At 35.3% G+C, this 15137-nt stretch overlaps 1 protein-coding gene and 1 long non-coding RNA gene across 3 annotated transcripts in view; both read right to left on the bottom strand.

Moving 5' to 3' along the window:
* LOC135078442 (neuropeptide CCHamide-2 receptor-like) overlaps window positions 1-15137 on the bottom strand; it is a 94372-nt gene that overhangs the window by 44881 nt on the left and 34354 nt on the right. The gene's annotated exons all lie outside the window — the stretch shown is intronic.
* LOC135078441 (uncharacterized) lies at window positions 970-3436 on the bottom strand. The gene is made up of 2 exons (XR_010258610.1): window positions 3198-3436; window positions 970-2583 (listed from the first exon to the last, which is right to left on the bottom strand). It is a non-coding gene; the product is annotated as an uncharacterized LOC135078441 (long non-coding RNA).

The following is a 15137-nucleotide window of genomic DNA, read 5'->3' as shown; positions in this document are numbered from 1 at the left end:
ACTATTTAGTCACTTTTTTATAAACGTTAAACGGCTAGTTATTAATAATGATCTCTTTAATACAATCAAAGGATGGCAAGTTGGAAAAATTTTGATGAAGAAAGAAATATTTCTAACCTATCATAGAGAATTTACAGTGATCTATCTGAATTAAAAAAAATTTAAACTTGTTACATTGGGTCGGGATGCTCATTTCCCTGTTTACCACTGGGCACTCTTTGTTCATGTCCCGGGCCCAGCCTATACGGGGCCCCGTCTACTCTAAAAGTTAAACACTTTACTGAATAATTGATTTATTGTAATCACAGAACATAGAATTGTAATTATAATGAAACTATAGCGGCCGCCCGCGACTTCGTACGCGTCGATCCCGTTTTACCCCCTTAGGGGTGGAGTTTCGTAAAATCCTTTCTTAGCGGATGCCTACGTCATAACATCAGACTCCCTGCATGCCTCAGCCCGATCTGTCCAGTGGTTTGAGCTGTGCGTTGATAGATTCAAAATCACTGAATTTCTCAAGTGGCGGGTACGAGCTGTGGCAGTACGTAGTGTGGGCAGATCCCTGGATGGACCGATGATCTCGTGGCAGGTTGCAGGAAGGACCTGGATGCGGGCCTGGACCGGTCGTGGTAGAAATCCTTGAGAAAGACCTTTGTCCAGTAGTAGATAGTACTAGGTTGAAACGATTCGCTGAATAGTTACCTATTATGATTTTGTTTTTTTCACTGGTATTTTTAGAGGGAGAAAAAAGGGACCCCGTTTTCATTAAGCGTCTAGGGCCCCCAGTAGGTTTTAGACGGCCCTGGACATACTGAGTAAGTTCGGCATCGCACGAGACGTTTCAATTTTCCGCAGAAGCAAATTTTTCAAGACTTATCTCGTTTGGACGCACGTTGGTGGCGCAATTCGGATTTATTTGCGGGTCAGAGTACAAAATGTTACTTGAAATAAAAATAACCATTGCAAAAATCGTTCTTAAAAACAATATTATATTTCTTTTAGTGATACATTTTGAAGAATAAAAAAAATATAAAGTAGAAAATCGTAAAGAGAAGAAAACAAATTGTAAAACGAAAGTAAAGCAAAGGCAATGTTTAGTTTAACGGTTTAAGGGAGTAAATATTAAAAAATATTATTTTCTGTACATTTAAAACGATAAATTAACGTATTTACAGTTTTATTAATTATATCCTAATTAATTATAGGTAATTAAATGTACCAAATATATTTTTATCAAGCATTTCATTTTTGCTATATTGAATACCTACTTAACTAAAACTAGTCTTTGGCAAAATAAATTATTACAGAACGATAATAGATCTTAGGTCTTTCAAACCCACTATTTATCTTAGATGACAATAATAATTCAAACTATATTACAATATTTATACCTACATTCTTATCGCTCAATTGAATTATTTATTTACAAATGAAACTGAAATTAAAACTAGGACAACTATTGTTTTTTTGTCCTTTACCCTTGTTCTATTTTTTTTTATTATTTTATGAAAGACAAGTAATTCCTCACATGGCGTTGTATACAATTCGCTACCACTAACATTTATCCTCTATGATATAAACCATACAGTTATGTCCAGGAAAATCCATACATTTACGTAACTCCAGGCGCGTTATTTATTTATAAATTGTCTAGATTAGAAATAAATATGTACATTAAATAAAATATTATGACTTATGTTTATTACTATGTTAACGTCAAAGGTAAAGTCTAATCTCAAAATTTATTGTATCTATACTGAGCGTTGATATACTCCGGTTCCGTAAGATTTTCTTTTGATATTGTCAAAAGATATTTCGTATCAAAGTCTTCTACTACAATATTATTTTTCGTATAAGAAGATGGCAAGCAATCATATACAGCTTCTCCGGCCATTTCTGTGACAGGAATATTTGAAGGAATATTATCGTATACATCAAGTTCATTATATGAGGCTGACTTCTCTCTAGCTTTAGAAACCCTATGTTCGGGGCTGGTTATATTATAATTTAATTCGAGCAAACTATTTAAATCTTTCAGGCTAGCAGACATACCGTTAATGTGGGCTCTGGCTAGTGCATCATCGCATATTTTCTTCATTTGATCTTTTAAAATCATTTGTTGATCCGTAGCTCTCTTAACTGACCTGTACACCTTGAAGTCTTTGCCTAAGCCTGTATGCCTATTTGCTGTAATTCTTTTCAGATTACTGTTTGTTGATGTAGTTAATTTGTCTTCAACGTTCTCTATGTATTCTTCTTGTGCTTGGTTTACTGGTACATCTGGTATTGAATCCATTTTTAGTATGGTCATTTCATGGGATGCTTGTGTTTTTAAGCACCTGTTTAAGTCTGATATATCTGTGGCAGGTTGCGGTTGATTTGAAGGAGAGAAAATCTTATGATCTTTCTTTCTATTCCTATACAACATCACTGCCAGAATTATTATGATGATTACCAGTATCAATATTATAAATCCGAGGATGTAGGACAGCACAAGGGAAGATACTTGATGTTCCGGACATGATGGAGTTTCCCAAGATTCCATCGGTTCGGAAGTTTCAGAAGTTTTTAGACAGTAACGACCTGAAATTTATTATTAATAATAAATTAATACAATAAACACTACACAAAACAGTAACATACAAGAAAAGTATTTTGACAATTAAATGGTTCAAATAACTTAAATATGAGCAACTTAATTATTTCTCTCACTACTAATTTTCGCAAAAAAAAAAAAATAAAGCGCATATGGAAACAAAAAAAATGTTTTTGAAAAAGTGAAAATAAATCAGTTTTGCCTAAGTATCTGGCTATAATTGCTGCGTTTGGAGTTTATTTGTACTTTTTTCTTACTAATATTAATTGTACATGATCGCTTCGTTTATTTGTAAACAAACTTTTGAAAATAATGACTAGATTTCGAGTTTAGAGCACTTTATTTAAAAAAAATCCGAAGTCCAAAATTTTTTTTCATATTTTTTGGGATAGCACTATCGGCAACAGTGTTAACTGCCCATTGCCAGTCATGTCATCTCGTTCTGTCGCAAAGAATCACCATTTGATTAGAGCGAGAGCAAAAACGGAAATAGATAGTTAACAGTGTGGCCGTGTGTACATTAGTAGAGCTTCCTCCCCTATCAGTTTGATTCACCCATTCTGGGACACCCTGTATATTTAGATAACACAACTGAACTTACGGCAACATTCCTTCCCTCCCCTACTATTAAGATAATTAAGAATATTACTCGTATCATTAAAACAATATTTTTTTATAAAATCATCACACCAACTTCCCACGAAACACATAGCAAAAACATATAAGAATAACAATTTCATTGTCACTGAGACTTAAAAATTGCTTTAGACTCGACTACTCAACGCACAAAATATTCACGAAGTAAATGCCCATCCTTTGAAATGTGTCATTTGCATCGGAACAGGAAAACCAACAGGCGACGAGTCTTTTCCTATTGCGTTAATAAATATAGTCCCGATTAGTGTTGCCAGGAGTCCGGATAACACCGGACATAGTTACGCTTTTTGATTGCGTGTCCGACCAAAATAAACGGTGTCCGGCTTGTCCGGCTTTTGTTAGGCTTTTAACATATCGTGAGATTTGTGGCAATAATCAAAAAGCTTGGTTTTACATACAATTTTTGTCGTATCCCCATGATGGTCCGTCTCTGCACAGGGTACAATTTTCCTTTGTTTATGTTTATTTCGAACCCGCATAATCTGAACTTTTTTAGTGTCTGAAATAAAAAATAATAATTTTAATTTAATTTTTAATTAATACTGAGAAATCCTCATTAATTAGGGTGTCCGGCCTTTTCACCCAAATGTCCGGAAAAACTGGCTGGTCTATCCGGCTATTAGGTTTGGCGGTCTGCCCTGGGCAACTGGGCAACCCTAGTCCCGATCATAAACCATAATACAGCCATGGTACATCAAGCTAAATACTGTGGCATCTTAATAGTGGTATTTTTCAACAAAATGTGGTTTAATGTGCTATGGTATCTATTTTAACTGTTCATTTTCCTACTAATATTATAAATGCGAAAGTTTGTATAGATGTCTGTCTGTCTGTATGTTTGTTACTCTTTCACGCAAAAACTACAGAACGGATTTTGATGAAACTTTACAGTATTATTGTTTTTAACCCAAAATAACATAAAGGCTATAATTTATGTCAATCTGTGGCAAAATAAATTTCACGCGGGTGAAGCCGCGGGCAAAAGCTAGTAAAGAAAATTTGCTGTTGTTATTGTTTCTCTTATCAATTTGTTCGTTATTTACGCACGGTTTTTGGTATTGTTTGTATAATCTACGTATACAGGGTGTCCCAAAGAGAATGTGCCAAACTTAAGGAGATGATAGAGTAATGGATGACCATCTATACAAAATTTTTTTTGAAAAGTACTTATCACCAGGTGTCGTGCGTAGTTAGCTCGTATCTTATAAATTTAACTAATATTTAATTTATCAAGATATCGCTTACCGGAAAACAAAAGGTAGCAGGGAAGCGCTGGACGCAGGCCGCTACCAATCGATTGACATGGAAAGCATTGAGGGAGGCCTATGTTCAGCAGTGGACGTCCTATGACTGAAATGATGATGATGATGAAGTTGATCAAAAAAAATATGTGGAGATCCGGTCCTGCGATGCTTCTGGTATACCTACCAGATTTTCCGCTCACCTAGTGGGGGGCCTGCCTACACAACGTGTTCCGACCTGTGGTCACCACTCGAGAACTTTTCTACCCCTCGTTTACGTCGATTTGATAACAATTGACGATTTTCACTCACTTTCATTACCTTAACAAAACAAAGACCATGCACAGTGACAAATCTTAGTAATTTGGATGACGTTGTATGTCGATAATTCTCTGTCTAGATTGTGGCCATGTTAATTGGTCAATAAATTACATCTACTGTGCTAGATACAGCTACACGGGCATTCGATTCAATAAACCATTTGTAACTTACAGAACCCAATCAATGTTACTCGTAATTTAACCGAGTATTCTTGGGTTATGAATGTTAGGCATGTAAATAGGTTTAATTTCTCAATTTCGAGTGCTTTAAAAACTAATGAAAAAGTTATTACAAAAGTTGAACGAGTAGTTGTAACAGAGGAGAGTTGTGACATTGTCGATTTTTTGGAACTCTTCTAGCGAGCTCGTACGTAACAATGCTCAAAATTCGTAATTACAAAAAGACGTTCACAGCTGGACCAAAGTCTATAACCAAGGATTCAAAGTCGAACTCAAAATTTCTTTATTTGTGTAGACTATTTAAATACTACTTACAAATTGCAAATATTTTGCTCTTATGACGCCTCTACCTACATGTCTCATAATCTTTTTAATTTACCAGCGCCTTGAAACCAACATTTGGCAAGTGCTAAGAAGAAGCGCCGCAACAAACTTAATCACCACTACTGCCGGTTGATATGGGTACTTCTCATTTCCACTCAAATTTGATGGTCACACAATAATAGTTCATAAACGGTATAAGTTAGAACAATAACTTTGAAATCAGATGATTAAATATCTATTTAGCTACATACAAAATAAATTTTATCGTAATAGAAGCAAAAATAATACGAAAAAATCACATGAAACGATAAAAAACGGGGTCATTTTTCGTGTTCTCATCGTGTCACACCTTCGGTTGCAATGAAACATTTGGTTACTGCATTCACAATTTTCATTCAATTTATGTGTAGCATATACTAAAATCATCGTTATTAAATATACTTTCCACACAATAGTCAAAAAAATATCTTCTTATAATTATTTTGAATTGAGAAAGCGAAATACGTTGGTCACACGATTTTAGGTACCTAAAATTTCGAGTAATAATACAAGATTGTCGTTAAACCGAACACCAGCAACCAATCACAGCGTTCTATTCGGTTAACGTCAGTCGTGCTTCGACCATTGGGGAGGTGAGATAGGTCGATCGTCGCTCCGTGAAAAAAATACGTAACTTTTTGTGATTATCCATAGACTTACCGACGCTTGCTTGAACAATATTTTCTACCTCTAAAATTTAAACAATTTAATTGAAACTATGCCATTGAAAACTTAACATGTTAGACTTATTTGTGCAGTATTCGACTTGAACCGTTAAATTCAAATTTAAGGATAATTCATAAAAAACTAAAATTTTCGTCACCTTCGTGGCATCACCTTCGTGGTGTTTTATACACGAAGGTGATTTTAGGCCACGAAAGTGATTTCTAGCTTTGGTTTATTTTAAAATATAGTGACTGGTGTTTATGTTTTTACAATATTTTAATAACTAATAAATTATACGTGGTAAGTAGAGATCAGTACATCAATAAATAAATAAGGGCCTCGTATTTTTGTTGTCTGTCTGTATGACTGTATCTATGTCTGTATATGTGACTGTGTATCTGTTTGTAAGATAAATTTAATCTGAAATTTGAGTTAAAAGTTGTACAACAAAAATACGAGGCCCTCTGGCCTAAATAAAAAATATATTTTTGTTGATTGACTGATAAATCAGAGTTATTTTTATTGAGGTACTGATAATCCGTTTTTTGCTTCTTTAGCATTTCAGAATGCCACCCACCAGTGTCACCCTTAAAACCAATTGCGTAGAATCTTGTAATTAGTAGGTGACGTAATCAGTAAAATTTTATCTTGTATTTAAGTAGGTACCTATTTAAGTATTTATATTATGTTATTGCTATTTGTCTATGAAAATAAGACAAAATATATGTTTTATAAACACTTAAGAGTCATTTACAGTAGTAAAGTTTGAAAAAAATATTGCTGTGAAGTACAGAATCACTTTCGTGGCATCAAAAAATTCAAAACGTTAAAGCTTCCAAACGAGATTCACTATTTGACTGATTTATTGAGATTATAATCTTCACATCAAGCGCTACAATTTTTGTTTACAAAAAGTTGAAATAAGTTAGAAATAAAATTCGCCACGAAGGTGACGATGAGAACCGTGGCGATGAGAAATACCCATATACACGACAAACGGTCCAGCACTGTCAACATTCAGGCGCTTTTCACGACCTTCACCAGATCGTCGGTTCACCAAGTGGTTCAAACGAATATTTTTATTCCACGGCTAAGGTCTTGCATAAGAATCGAATAAAATGCCCGATGAAATCGTAAATAACCTTTACTGACCAACAGCGTCATAAAATTGGCCATCACACTAAACCAAACACTTGTGGTGTCCGATTCTGACATAATTGCCCTGGCCATTAAACAAAGTTCTGTAGTCTTAGGCTGGGTTGCACCACCATACTTTAACTTTGACAAACGTCAAAAATCTGTCAAACTCCATACAAAATGCACCGGTTATCGTCATAGTTACCGTTAAAGTTAGGTCGTGCAACTCAGCCTTATTTACGTAACAAAACTTCGACGACAACAAATCGCTGAGTTGCGATCCTATCGAGTAAGAGTAGGCGCACACCGTTGATTTTTCGTCGGCCGATAGTTTAGTCGTGCTGTTGATCAGTATGGGAGTGCGCACACTACGCCGATTCGATTTGGCCGATTCTTCATACAAATTAAAATCGGGCACAACTATCGGCCAACTAAAAATCAACGGTGTGCGCCTACTCTTATCGTTCTATCGAAATGACCCTTGTGAATACTCCTCCTATCCTCCCTTACCTCTCGTCATCCATTTTATATAAATTATATGTATGTATTTATGTATATATTTTGTATAAATATATATTATAATATTTTATGTATTATATTGTGTACATTTTTGTAGCTTTTTAGCACCGCCTACTAAATATCTCTGTTTCGCTCAAGGTCAGCTGGTAGAGAATGACGTATGGCATTAAGCTCGCCTTTTTGTACAGAACATTGTTGTGTGTGCAATAAAGTCTTTAAATAAAATAAAAAAATAAATAAATACGGATTTAGAACTGTTTTTCAATAGGACGACTTCTAAACGTCAACGAGATTTTGACTGTGTGAATACGTGAATTAGGCCACTGATCTTTATTACATTAGAATGCGCGAAGAATTTGTTAACTTGCTTGAACGCTCCGATTTGATTTTTTTTGTGTTAGCACATTTATCGAGGAAGGCTCACCCTACAGTCAATAAGATAAGATAAATTTATTGAATAAAAACTTAGCCTAAATACAAGAAACTTAAATGGGACTATGAAATTATTTGGTTAGTAACAATAATGTTAATTAAGGTAGTATACCTAAACTAAGCAAAAATGTTTGCCTGTGTTTTAGGTATCCATACTTATTATGTAAGTTAGTGCTTATTAAACAGATATTATAAATAATTACACCAAAACAATGTTGATAAAAGTAAAAGTTGACAATTTTGTTACATAAATAAAATTTTGCTGTAAAATAGGGGCGGAGCAGTAAATGAAAATGTTGCAAAAACGGGAAATATTATTCATGCTATTTTCACGCGTACGAAGTCGCAGGCACAGCTAGTTATACAAAAACAACATGCTTTATGCAATAAAATGTTATTTATATTATCAATCCCAGATACATCTCATTTATTGCTCATTGAAACCTATACGCAGCCGATTTCCTAAAAGCGGAGTCGGCTTTATAAATATTTATTTAAACGCACCACTTGCATCTTGCCCTTGCTTAAATTTGTATGCATTCGTGATGGACACGCGTTCATGAACATCTGTATTTTGTACTGAGAAATAGAATTTCACACACTTCCGTGCAAAAAATGTATAGCGCTGCAAAAGGCACCCACTGAAAATCAGTGCAACTTAGTTTTTTTTTGTGTATGTCTATGTTGCCTGAATTTGTTGTTGCCAAAAAATTCGTAAAGTTATTTTCTTTCTTTCTTTCTTTCAAATCAAGCACTGGTTTAAACATAACCATAGACAGAACTTTATTCGCACCATATTATTGTCTGTGAACACTTCTCTCACCAAACTCGGTGCAGAATAAACAAGGACAAGGTAACTGAGTCCTACACTCTTCCCATTGATGACGTATTTAAAGCGAGTGAATATGAAAAATAAATGTATGCTTATTACGTCATCCCCACCCGTCTGACCAGAGCGTGAGTGTAAGCCTAATCCAAGATTTGTCTCAGTGTCAAGTTCAGTGTCAAAAAAAAAGAATACAGAATATGCATCGGTTTTAAGAGTTAAATTAAATCCTATAATTTCTGTAAAATACTTGTAAGTATTGTAATTGGACTGGAAACAATAAAGGTATCTACTTAAGCGTTTAAACTTTGCATGGATGGATATAGCTGAGCGTGACGTCACATGACACGTGCCCATACTAACTAACAGACACTGCCTGTTGTTTAACGTCATGAGATTTGAAATATCTCTCTTTGATATTTTAGATTTTCTCTATAGTTAGTAAAGTACTGAATGGTTTGCTATGCTAAGGCTAGAGAAATCAAAAAAATTAAAAAAAATCCTTTCATAGTTCTTTTTGGGTAAAAATGTAGGAAAATAAGAATGAGGACACGGAACGCTCAGTGCGCGAGTGCGATTCACACTTGACCGGTTTTTTTACAAAACAATACAAACGGACTCCACGTCACGCGTCCATGCAATGTGTAACAGGACCGCAACCATTGCAGCTAAAAATCGAGTAGCCAAACTTTAGACACTATACGCCCGATGGAAAACACCGTAATTTTTTTACATTTCGCTCGTTTCTTTACACAGGGTTATTTTTAAAGCACCAGCAAAACCTCCCAGGACTACAGATCTAACGCTTAACTCAGTGCTTGAGGTATGTGACTGGCATGGGAGGGTGTTTTTGGGACGCCAAACGTCAGCGAGACTTCAAATTATATGCTTCAGGACCCTCGCCCACGGCGACTTTTTGTAGCGATGCAGTCGCGCTGCTGTAGCGTGTTAGTAGCGCGTTGGCATCACTTCTGTAGTGCGTTGCAAGTGCGACTAATGCGCGTTAGTAGCGATGCTGTCGCTCGTTTACGAAACGCGCGACAGAAAGTCGCCGTGGCCGTGGGCGAGGGCCCTCAGATTTGTATACGCTGGCACGTCATAATATGTCAATGTCACCCTTCCCGTCCCGTTCAAACACCCCAAGCACTGATTGAGTTAAACGCTAGATATAATAATATAATGATCTAGTATAACTCTCTCAGGTAGGAGTAAGTTTAAGAATATCGTAGAAAGAAAAAGAAAAAATAGAATAGAAAGTTGTTTTCCCAATAAGATTTTAAGTAGGTGGGTACTTTATTATTTTTTACTAGCTTTTGTCTTTGCTTGCTTGCTTTTTTTAGCTTTTGCGCAATAATACTGTAAAGTTTCATCAAAATCCGTTCAGTAGTTTTTGAGTGAAAGAGTAACAAAAATCCAGACTGGATGTCTGACAAACTTTCGCATTTATATTTTTTTTAATACACATTAATTGATCCCCCTTCAATCGTTCATCATTATACTTGTTCATTATTCAAATAGCCCCAATTAGGGTTCTGTAGTGTAATTTAATACTATAAATCATTAATTAAACCCATAACGGGTTCCGTCTAATGAATTCTGTAGCGGAACCTTGGAACCTCGGTAAATAATAAAACGTTCCATTCTGATACGTTAAATGTTCGCGTGTAGTGAAATACGTTCTATTATTATTGATAAAGAGTAGCACAGTAAGATCAGTAGGGCGAAGAAAAAAATTAGATAAAACTTTATCCAAAAACTCTAGATGACGGCACATTAAGCTTAATACTGTGAGATCTTATTCAGCTGTCATAAGTGCGATATTGCCACAAAAAAGTTTAATCTATTGCATATTCCAAAGTACGTCGGTCAAAAGAAAGAAAACCCCTCTAAAAATAGGCTCGTTACCAATAAAGAGCTAATTTCGAGATTGTGTTACAAGAATTAAAAAAATCGTTAAAACTAGGTGCGAAAACTATTTCGCGCATAAGTATTCAACTGGAATACTCATGATGCAAAAAATAACTCTATAATAGAATTACTTACTTTCAATGTACCTACATGCACCTTTCCTTTTTCCATTCCTTTCTCCTAAATGCAATGCCCAACAGGGGAAATTTTGCGTACATTTTGAATGCAATAAACTAGCAACATGTATTGAGTACATTTTCTGTTAATTTAAAACTTCAATTTTGTTGAGTAATATTCTTTGTAATAAAACCTTCTACATCTGTTTCCATTATTTGCGAGTGCACAAGTCCGATATAAAAGTTACGATCCATTTTATACACCACTCGGCCTTATGGTGCATCTGATGAAAATTCCATTTACTCCAACGGGCTACCCACGTTATGCGAATAGATTTCGTTTTATTACCAGGTGCCTGTTAGTGCCTGTAGTTTTATCAATACCGTTTTAACGATGCAATGTATACTATAAATCATCGTGAAAAGAACAATGGTTGTGGTAGGGCTTGTACGTTCGCTTGGCTAGTTATTACCACCTTGTATAGTTAGTTAGTCGTCATTTATTTATTTTCTTTTGCCAGTGAGCTTAATCGATCCAAAGCGTTCACATTGCCAATCTGTAATTACATTTTTATGTTATGAGTAGGTACTTAGGTCATAACAATAAAAAGCTTTAGAAAAACTTTGAGACACTTCATGGATACTAGTAACTTACGTTCGTTCGTTTCAGCCAAAGACGTCCAATGCTGGACAAAAGCCTACCCAAGGACCACTGAGGAAGAAGAAGAAGTACAATTTTATTAAAAAGGCGTAAGGCACCATAGATTGGGTCCAATATTCTGTCCGCATTGCAAATGCTCTCTACATTTCCTTCGGTACTAACAATGGTATGTACGTAATATTCCTTCATTCACAGCTTAAGGAGTCTGACTGTCTGACACATATTCCGCTAGTCTGTGATTCAAGCTTACCCATATCAGCCTAGGCTGTCATGTACGCTAGTTTGATTTCACATTTGACGCACATACTTACTTGTAATATTTTTGTACTAGCTAGATAATTGTTTTATTTTTATAAAGACAATGAATTAAGAAGTCGAAAACCACTACATCGTAAGGTCACGATATTTTTAAAAAGTTTCAGTTATGAACTGAAACGCTACAAATCATTGGAGGAGGTCTGTTTAGTGGACGTCTTATGGCTGAAATGATGATCATGAGGTTTGACGTTACTTGTACTTATTTTTACCCTTGTTCTATAGAACCTAACCCATGGATTCTAAAAATACGAGAATTTTTGTCTTGTTACATTTAGTAATAACACAGACCACACAACCTGTGATCTGTAAGTAATAAGCATCATTTGATAGCACATTACCTTTTCTTAAATCTAAAGTACCTGTATTTAATTGATATTACTAGACTATCATAGCATCTGAGAACCCTGACCCTTCTATTGTACGGAGTCCCATAAAATTAAAGGTCTTGATTCACTGGAAAAATATTTTCCCTCGTCACAAGTTGCCGTCAGAGCTAGTTATACAATAAATTACATAAATGACAAATGACTACGCTCCTCAAACTGTCCTCAAGCCTAATCCGTTCATTGAAAATTAATGAAACGACGTACTCAAATTTTAAGAGAGAAATAATTAATTAAGAAAGCAGCGAAATGAATACCCAACCCTTTGTTCTATACAAACCAAACAAAAGGCTTAAAATGAAAGTTTCTTTTGTCGTAAATATGGCATCACTGAAAATATTTAGATTATGAGTTATACGCGTTGGTTTTAATAATCTTGTTCAAAAACCCTAAACAATGTAAGTTTCAAAAGTTTTGGATTTACCTTTTCTGAAAGTAAAGTTTATTTATAGAACGTTGTGGATAATAATATTATTGTTTAAACCAAAAAAAGTGTAAACATTTATATCTGGAGATGTTTTAGTAGTATCCTGTAAAAATTGAAATTAAATCTTTGTTTTTTTGCTGCTCATACTAAATTTTGGTGGTGAACCGTACGAGTTTTATCAGAGGTCTAAGATGCAAATTGTTTTGCACATCTGCAATGTGAATCACTTAAAGGTGAAAATCAACACCCACACCTTGTCCGGCGGTGTAAAGGGGAAGGCTGTCCTCCCACGTATGTAATAAGATTTTCATATTTGTTGGTCCATTGGTTTGGAAAACATTACATTTTAAAGTCGCTAAGGAAGTCCACCGTCCACCCACAAGGTGGACCGACGACATCATAAAGGTAGCAGAAAAGCGCTGAACGCAGGCCGCTACCAATCGGGCAACATGGAAAGCATTGGGGGAGGCCTATGTTCAGCAGTGGACGTCCTATGGCTGAGATGATGATGAAGATGAAGGAAGTAGAGTTCACAATCTTACAGTTATTTTAATACTTTTAATATTAATACCATGAATCGTCTCTTTCTAATAATATTTATTTTTCTCTCAACCTCTATCATTTTACTTACATTTAGCCCCAAAATTTAGAAAAACATTTAATTTTAATGCCATGGTATGATGCGATCTGGTGAAGGTCGCGGGAAGTACCTGGATGCGAGCAGCGCTGGACCGGTCGTTGTGGAACTCCTTGGGGGAGGCCTTTGTCCAGCAGTGGACGTCATTCGGCTGAAATGAACAATCATGCGTTAACTATGTGACAGGAGACAATCTCGAAGATATTACGCTCCGCTGTTGCGGGCGTCACCTTACCTTGCACCTTACTACGCCTATTGTTGTACTCTATTGCATTATAACAGCATTGTTATCGCTTGGTTACATTCTAAGCACATTGATGGACAATATTGCAAACAAAGGACCCAATCAATGGCACTCATCAGTTATTAGAGACTGCAGTTTGTTGGACAGACTCTAATTAGGAACACTATGATTAAGGTGAATAGCTCAATGGCAAAGGTAGGACTGGCCAACTCGAGATAAACAAACTCGGGTTCGAAACAAAGTCAAATTCAAATTCAAATAATTTATTCAGTACTTAGGCTCTTTCCAGGGAACTTGTACACGTTCCAAATAAGTAGAGCTTGCCTTTCCACCACTTCGGGACAACTTATGGGCTGGTACTGAAAAGAAGTGGCGGAAGAAACTTAGTGGTGATCCCACTCGTAACACACGCATATTTTTAGCTACCACGAGAGTAATTGGACTATTCTTTAAAAAAAATACTTTATTTCATTCTTTATTCAATGTCTTGGTTGAAACAAATCAACTTTCTACGTAAGTGTCGATAAAGAGCTCTATTTTTAATCATTATACTTTTGGCAACAGTGTAGAGTCATAACGTAAAAATAAATTTATGAATGGGACACGTAATTCCAGAGATTACCGGTCATAAAAATTCAAACGCACAATAAACATTAACAAACTATTTATAATACTTACACTAAGAAATTATCAAACAAGCTCACACGAACTTCAAAGCGAGTTTGCTTCCATCTTGTTTTTTAACGCATTGCTGCTCATTATTATTTTCAATCAGATTCAGGTCATCATTGAATTTTTTGATGAGATGCCAATTAAGATTTTTTTTTGTATAGACTGAAATCAAAAGTAACATCCATAAAAGGGGGAAGAGACAGTTTCATAAACAAATGATTAGCAAAGGTGTAAAAAGGCACAAGTTTTAAACCAGTTATCGAAGTTTTTAAAACAATTAGGCCCAGAACACACGGTGAAACGCACTTGCAACGAAACTGCAACTTCTAGTTACTTTTGAGTTGCATCTAAGTTTCTGCCATAGATTCCGTTGAGAGACCACACATGACGCAACCAGTTTGAAACCTGTTTAGGCCTTACGTACATGTAAATTGTTTCAAGAGAAATTGAGCAGAGACCAATTTGGTACAACAATTGTATTATTTCACTTTTTAATGTCAATGTGTATCATTATTTTAGTACCAAATAAACATTTTTTCTTTCTTTCTTTCTTTCTTTCTTTCTTTCAAACTGTTTTGCTTTTTTTTTTCATGTACCAAATATAAGAACAAAAGTGTTACTATTCTCTTCGTGCAATATTATAATAATGCATAATTATTATCAGAATAAAGCTAGATTAACTTGCAAACCTCTCATTTATAAACCCATTAACGCCTTTATAAGTTTTATTCTATTTCTGTCCCAAGATTAGGTACTTAACTGCAGACACTTTTCATCTTATCCGGACTCGATCCAATCAACGTGAAAAACTGGATGGAAAGGGATCGGAGAAGT

This window comes from Ostrinia nubilalis, chromosome 15 (genome assembly GCF_963855985.1).
Source record: "Ostrinia nubilalis chromosome 15, ilOstNubi1.1, whole genome shotgun sequence".
In the NCBI taxonomy this organism is placed as follows: Eukaryota; Metazoa; Arthropoda; class Insecta; order Lepidoptera; family Crambidae; genus Ostrinia; species Ostrinia nubilalis.
This window is presented reverse-complemented; position numbering and strand designations above follow the sequence as displayed.